This window comes from Mustela erminea, chromosome 5 (genome assembly GCF_009829155.1).
Source record: "Mustela erminea isolate mMusErm1 chromosome 5, mMusErm1.Pri, whole genome shotgun sequence".
Classification (NCBI taxonomy): Eukaryota; Metazoa; Chordata; class Mammalia; order Carnivora; family Mustelidae; genus Mustela; species Mustela erminea.
In genome coordinates this window covers 109,698,465-109,706,324 of record NC_045618.1, presented here as the reverse complement: position 1 = coordinate 109,706,324, position 7,860 = coordinate 109,698,465, and the positions used below count along the sequence as shown (strand labels likewise).

Here is a 7,860-nt window from a genome sequence, read left to right as displayed (position 1 = left end):
AAGAAAAGAAAGATCACACATATAGTTGAAGGACTTTACACCAAAGAAAATGAAAACATGAATTCAGAAAGATATATGCACTCCTTTGTTTATTGCGACAATATTTACAATAACCAAAATATGGAAGATGTATGGATATTGTAAGATGAATGGATAAGGAAAATGTAGTATTTATAGGCAATGCAATATTATGCATCCTCCAAGTATGAAATTTTCCCATTTTTAACAACATGCATGGACCTAAGGAGTATTATGCTGAGTGAAATAAGACTAAGAAAGACAATGACCATAGGATTTCACTCATGTGGTATCTAAAGAAAAATGAATAAACAAAAAGTAGAATCAGACCTATAAATACAGACCAATGGTTGCCAAAGGGGAGGGGTTGGTGGATGGGCAAAATGAGTGAAGGACAGTGGATGATATAGGCTTGCAGTTATGGGATGAATAGGTCACAGGAATAAAGGCACTGCATAGGGAATATAGTCAGTTGTACTGCCATAATGTTGTATTGTGACAGATGGTAGCTACACTTGTGGTGAGTGTAACACCAAGTATAGAGAAGTTGAATCACTATGTTGTATACCTGCAACACTGTTTGTCAGATATACTAAAAAAAAAAAAAAAAAATTTAAAGGTCTTCTTGGACTCTCCAGAAGGTTCTTTTAATGCTCCCATTCTTCAAGAAACCAAAGGGATGAGGGAATTGAATTTTTTGAGAACTCAGGGTCATCAACCAAATTATTATCCCCCAATTTCCAGTAGTACCTCACCCAAATAAACATCTGTCATCAATTCCACTGAAACCACTTGCATCACTGTAGTTAACTGGTCTTCGCTCTGTGTGCCGCTGGAACAGAAGAATCAACACCTTCTCCCTTCTCACCTTTAGAAAGGACAAAAATATACTTAGTTATGCACAGGGGTTCAATGAAGTCCCCTCCTATTTTACCTCACTTACTCAATTGAGACATAGAAGCCACCTACATTTACCTTGTAACTCAATGATGATACAATATGTAAATGGATTTCCCACTTGCTTAGGAAAAAAAAAAAGAAGAAGAAGAAGAAGAAGAAGCCTCTAAAAAGAATTTTATTTACTTGTTCTTAGCCATAGTAGGAAAAAGGCAAAGTTTCAAAGGACAGATTATATCAAAATTCCATCTGTTATATCAGGCATGCCCCATCTTAGGTGGAAAATCATACTCTCCTAATAGATTAGACAATATCCAAACTCTGCAAAACAACAATTCAAGGGATTTCTAGGCTTAACTGGATATTGCAACCAGGGAGGGCCAAATATTCCTGGGACTGAAATACCTCTTTATTAATTGACTAACTCCTCAGTGAGAGACACTTCACTATGGCAACCCAAGTGTAAATAAGGCTTCCATAACCTAAAACGTCTTAACAGCCTCCTTCTCTAGACACCCCTAAGTACTAAAAGCTCATTTGTCTACTTGTGAATGAACCAACTGCTAAAACTCTTAAGGGTCTTGCTCATGAAAACCAACAAAAACCCATCACTATAGCCTCACCGTTGACCCGGTTGCAAAGGCAACTTTTTTTTTTTTAAAGATTTTATTTATTTTCTTGACAGAGAGAGATCACAAGTAGACAGAGAGGCAGGCAGAGAGAGAGAGAGAGGGAATCAGGCTCCCTGCTGAGCAGAGAGCCCGATGCGGGCCTCGATTCCAGGACCCTGAGATCATGACCTGAGCCGAAGGCAGCGGCTTAACCCACTGAGCCACCCAGGCGCCCAAAGGCAACTTTTTTTAGAGAAACAGTTTCTGCTTTAAAACTTGTTGATGCTTCTTTTGAGCTAGTTCTAGGTTCCCCACCTAACCTAATGTTTCTTCATGCAACGTAGACATCACTACTGAGAATACACAACACTCTCATCCAGCAATTACCTTCTTATGACATCCTGCTACTCTCTTTCACATACTATCCATGGCTGTACTACGTGAACTCCATCACTCCCCTATCTCTATCACAGTCAGGGAAACTCATGATCATCTTTCCTCAGCCAGGAAACTTCCTGTCACTTAATCAGGTTGATTAGAGACTCATATTCTGAATCCAGATCTAGTATTCTTTTGTTGTTGGATCATGCCTCAAAACTGGAACTGGGGAGGGGGTTATTAAGCAAGCTCTGCTATCAGTAATTTAAGCTCTCCTTTAAAACATAGACCTCCTAATTGAACATAATTTTTTTAAAAATTTAAAAATTAAAAAACCATAGACCTCTACCCAAGGTAAACTATGCCTAGATGGCAGAACTCGGTGCACTTATTAGAGCTTGCCAGCTAGCTGAAGACCAGAGAGTAAGGATATGTGCAGACAACAGGTATGCTTTTGGAGTACTATAAGCCTTTGGGAAGCACTGGAAACAAGGCCTATCAAAACTAAACAAGTTAAGGAACTTTTCACTGTAATCATACTTCCTGATAGTTTGCTTCTTTATTTGAGGTATAGTTGACAAACAACACTATCTTAGTTTCAAGTATACAAAATTATTTGAAATATAGATATACAGATATATAGATATATTGCAAAACGATCAGAGTAAGTCTAGTTAGCATCTGTCACCTTACAGAATTATTTTCTTGTGATGAGAACTTTGAAGATTTACTCTTAGCAACTCTCAGATATGCAATACGCTATTATTAACTATAGTTGCCATGCTGCACATTATATCTCATGACATTTATAAATGCAAGTTTGTACCTTTGACTCTGTAAAAGCCATTTAAATATCTTCAGATGGATTGTATCCAGCTTTTATCCTCCAAAATAGGTTTCAGTTATTTGTCGTCGATTTCTCATCCAAGAGCTATAGCCCTTAAGTCACTATAATTCTGAATGGTTTTGCATTTCCAATCTGGGCTTAATTTTAAATGACTAAAGTTTATACTTTATGAGAACCATTATAAAAGAGCTCTAACATTTTACCTTTAGCCAAAAACTATCCTACCATCATCAACCATAATCTCTGGAAAGACTGAAAGTACTGGCATCCTTAAACTAAAATTAGGCAAACTCAAAAAACCTTGAGCTACCTTAGCAAAGCCACTTCCAGTATCCCAAATGGCCCTCAGAGGAACAGTTATCCCCCAATGAATTGGTAATTAGAAGGCCCACATATTCTGACCATGTTCTATTCACTCCATTGGTGAAAAAAATCCTCTGCCCTAAGTAGTATGAGATGATGAACCCATAACACTTGGCACTGAACAGATGGAATTTATAGCAGTTTATTAGTCACATACACTTACAACCTGGAGAAGGAAAATATCAGATTCCATGTAGGACCATATCAAGGCTGTGCATACAAATAGAGTGAACCGCCACAAACTGTGGAAGGCAAAGCTTTCCAGGGTAGGTGACTTTTGCTTCCTGCAGGAGGATGTGATTGGCTTGTTTAGACAATTTCAAAGACTGTCAGGGAGGTAAAACTCATCAAGTTGGGGACTGGATAAGCGGCTGCTGGTGGTGCAGCTGATAGGTAACCAGCTGGGTGGAAGGCTTTTCCCACTACACAGAAGAAGATAGCTGTCAGAACTCATAGCTAGGTCTTTAAGGACCCTGGAGGCTCAAAGATATCAAGGCAACACATGAAACTTGGGTTCTTTAATAGGTCTTATAATAAATACACCATGTGTTTAGGGAATTCACCTCTGATACTAGACTCTTCTCTGCTACACTTAAACATGGCAAAAAATTGCAAGGGACTCAGGTACTTACCATTCCTACTACCAACAGATTTGGCCCACCCTCCCAGATCTTCTTAAAAAGCTTCTAAAGGATCTTCAATCAGAAGATTTCATCTCCTCGAAGAGATACCAGGGGAAAAAAAAAATGCTCTTGAACCCTGTTGACAGTACTGTTAACAACAATATAACAGTTAACCCCAGAGAGTCAATCCTTGAATGCATAGTTCACAACTAAAACAACCCAGAATTCCACACAATTGGAATATTACTCCAATAAAGGATTCACACTCAGGATTCTCAGAGATCCTCTAGAGGCATCTGATTTTTGAAAGTGGACAGATGACTGAAGATCTTTGAAATAAGAAAATGACCTCTCATAGTGACAGTTCTACCCAAGACATCACACTAAGACCTTTCCTTCCTGCTTTGGTTTTCATCTTGTATCCTCTTCTCATTTTATAAGATATTTGATTGCTGTCCACCAGGAATGACCCTTTATCTCTCTCCTTTTTATAATGGTTAGGTCAGAACATATTCATTCTATGCCTTTCTCTGATTATTCCAGACAGTAGCCATTGCCAACTTACCAACTGCTTGATATGTCATTCATAACCAGAACCCAATTATAAAAACCTCTGGGTAATTCTAGTCTCATCAAATGAAACTATAGGGAATTAGAGCAGATAGCATTTCTACTTGCAACTTTATGGACAACTGACCTTAAAAAAATCAATCTGCGTCTTTGCTACAGTCCTTCTCTTTCAGAAAAAAATGAAGTATTACAGTCTATTGATCATAATGTAGATAAGCTGAATTCAACAACCCTGATAGGGCAGTAAACCAATCACTTATAACCAGGAAAAAACAAATAAAGATTCAAATATGAAACACAGCTAATATAAGACCTTGGTTCTTACCTCATGTCATGAACAACTACTATGTTTCCTGGTTCTTCATGGAACAATTGAGATATTACTTCCTTTATATCTAGGATGCTTAGTCCTATTCGCCTCAGACTAACACTTCATGCACTTTTGGAAGAATATTCTAAGACTTAACCTGTACAAAGAAGCCCTCATTCTATAAATCACCAAGGCTGAAAATTCCAACTCAAACACAAGCTCTATTGGGAAATTATTGACTCATTTTTTATGCAAACAATCACAGCAGTGTTGCCAACAGTAGGGATCATTAAGAAAGAGAAGAAAAAAAATGCAAAGAAACTTGTCACTAACTCTAGCAGAAGTTATTAATGATGCCACTTCTTCCCTAAATGGACTACAGATCAGTCTCAATTTGTTGGTACAAGTAACGATGGACATTGCTTTAGATTTTTTCTTGGCTACTAATGATGGTAACTACTCCACTGCAAATATTTCTCTCAGTATTTGGATCAATGAAACAGATATGGTAGAGCAGGCTATATCTCACCTTGAAAACTCTGCTTGACAAAGGTTGAGCCTCAATCCCTAGCAAATTTGGTCTCTTGGCCTCTGCAGGGAAACTACAAACTAGAGTTTCTGGTTCTGAAGCATCTTAAAGGGATTATTGGTCTTGTTTATGTCATATTGGTCATGAGGGTTCTCTGGTGCATTCTACCCAGGGTGTTAAGTGCTTCTGTGCAACCACGCCCTAATGAGATGATCACCATGTTGATACAACAACAACACAACTGGAAGACCTTACAATACAATTGACTCTGGAGACAGCTAAAGAATTCTTGAGGGGTAAAAATCTGGATTTCCAACATTTCCTAAATTAATCAACCTCTCACAAGTGAGAGACTAACCCAAAGGGGAAACTGAAACTGAATAGAGTTTCAATCAATGGCTAAACAATGTATGACAACAGAACTCTGTCCACAACCTCTTCAGCAACCAAGCTGCTAAACCACAACCTCTGCTACAATAGATTCAGACTAGACAGGCCTGTCTATGTCTTCCCTAATTGTCACTCCTACTGCCAATTCAGGACCAACCAGAGAAGGTCAAATGTGTTTCCCAAACAATCATTTAAGAATCCTCATGGCTAATTAACCTACTTTCAGTTCCCCCATGCCAACAACCTACAATTTAGACATTTGAAGACTTCCCTTTTCTCCACTACAAAGCTGTCCCAATCCTTTGTCTACCTTTGAGTCCCTGCCAAGTACAAGTGAAAGTGACCTGACTTTACTGCTATAGCAAATTCTAAATAGCCTCTGTGTGCTCTTGTTCTATAATCTTCCCACACATAAGAAGTAACTGGAAAGATAAGAGACCTGGGTAAGGGGAAGAGCATTTACAAAGACACTGCCGTATAAGAGTCTGAGGGTGTAAATGACAAAAATAAGACCATTATGATGTAACAGAAAGAAGCAGAAGAAAGCAAACTATGGGTTACATCTGATAGGGTCTTTCCTTAGGCCATGTCAATAAATTTAATCTTTTAAGAGCAATGAGAAGCTGCTTACAGGACTTAGGATAACAGCAACTTAAGATGTTTTGTACAACCTTAATACTGAATTTATTAAAAAGTTGTAAAAGTAGTATAAGGAATTCCATATATTAATTAGATTGACTAATGTTTATACTTTGCTAAATTTGTTTTATCATTCTCTTTCTTTGCATATGTATGACTGAGTTTGAGAGTAATTGGGAGATATCATATCCTATTATCCCTGAATATGTCACTATACATTTCCCAGGAACAAAGGCCTTCTCTTAAATGACTGTAGTATCAAGAAAATAATTAGATATTTAACCCTGTTGTAATACTCTAATCTAATCCATAGCCATGTTTAAACTGCATCAACCATTCCAGTAATGTCCTTTATAACTCTTTTTGATTTGAAAACTCAATTCAAAATCAAGCATTACATTTAATTTCAGCTTTGTTTTATTTAAAATAGTTTCTTAGCCTTTTCCTATATTTAAACTTAACACCTTTTAAGAGTACAGGTCAGGTATTTGGTAGAAAGTCCCTCACTATGTGTTTGTGATAACACTTCTTTTTATTTGATTTTTTAAATTAAATTAATTTATTTATTTTCAGAAAAACAGTATTCATTATTTTTGCACCACACCCAGTGCTCCATGCAATCCATGCCCTCTAGAATACCCACCACCTGGTACCCAAACCTCCCAAACCCCCGCCACTTCAAACCCCTTTGATTGTTTTTCAGAGTCCATAGTCTCTCATGATTCACCTCCCCTTCCAATTTACCCCAACTCCCTTCTTCTCTCTAACAACCCTTGTCCTCCATGATATTTGTTATGCTCCACAAATAAGTGAAACCATATGATAATTGACTCTCTCTGCTTGACTTATTTCACTCAGCATAATCTCTTCCAGTCCCATCCATGTTGCTACAAAAGTTGGGTATTCATCCTTTCTGATGGAGGCATAATACTCCATAGTGTATATGGACCACATCTTCCTTATCCATTCGTCCGTTGAAGGGCATCTTGGTTCTTTCCACAGTTTGGTGACCGTGGCCATTGCTGCTATAAACATTGGGGTACAGATGGCCCTTCTTTTCACTACATCTGTATCTTTGGGGTAAATACCCAGGAGTGCAATTGCAGGGTCATAGGGAAGTTCTACTTTTAATTTCTTGAGGAATCTCCACACTGTTCTCCAAAGAGGCTGCACCAACTTGCATTCCCATCAACAGTGGAAGAGGGTTTCCCTTTCTCCACATCCTCTCCAACACATGTTGTTTCCTGTTTTGTTAATTTTGGCCATTCTAACTGGTGTAAGGTGATATCTCAATGTGGTTTTAATTTGAATCTCCCTGAGGCCTAGTGATGATGAACATTTTTTTCATGTGTCTGATAGCCATTTGTATGTCTTGATTGGAGAAGTGTCTGTTCATATCTTCTGCCGAATTTTTGATATGTTTGCCTGTTTTGTGTGTGTTGAGTTTGAGGTGTTCATTATAGATCCTGGATATCAACCTTTTGTCTGTACTGTCATTTGCAAATATCTTCTCCCATTCCGTGGGTTGCCTCTTTGTTTTTTTGCTGTTTCCTTTGCTGTGCAGAAGCTTTTGATCTTGATGAAGTCCCAAAAGTTTATTTTCGCTTTTGTTTTCTTTGCCTTTGGAGACATATCTTGAAAGAAGCTGCTGTGGCTGATATCGAAGAGATTACTGCCTATGTTCT

General features: G+C 37.9%; 1 long non-coding RNA gene across 1 annotated transcript; it reads right to left on the bottom strand.

Annotated features, from left to right (window-relative positions):
• Positions 1-676: 676 nt before the first annotated feature.
• LOC116590017 lies at positions 677-5,219 on the bottom strand. The gene is made up of 3 exons (XR_004285487.1): positions 5,147-5,219; positions 3,747-3,832; positions 677-886 (listed from the first exon to the last, which is right to left on the bottom strand). It is a non-coding gene; the product is annotated as an uncharacterized LOC116590017 (long non-coding RNA).
• Between the last annotated feature and the right edge of the window lie 2,641 nt (positions 5,220-7,860).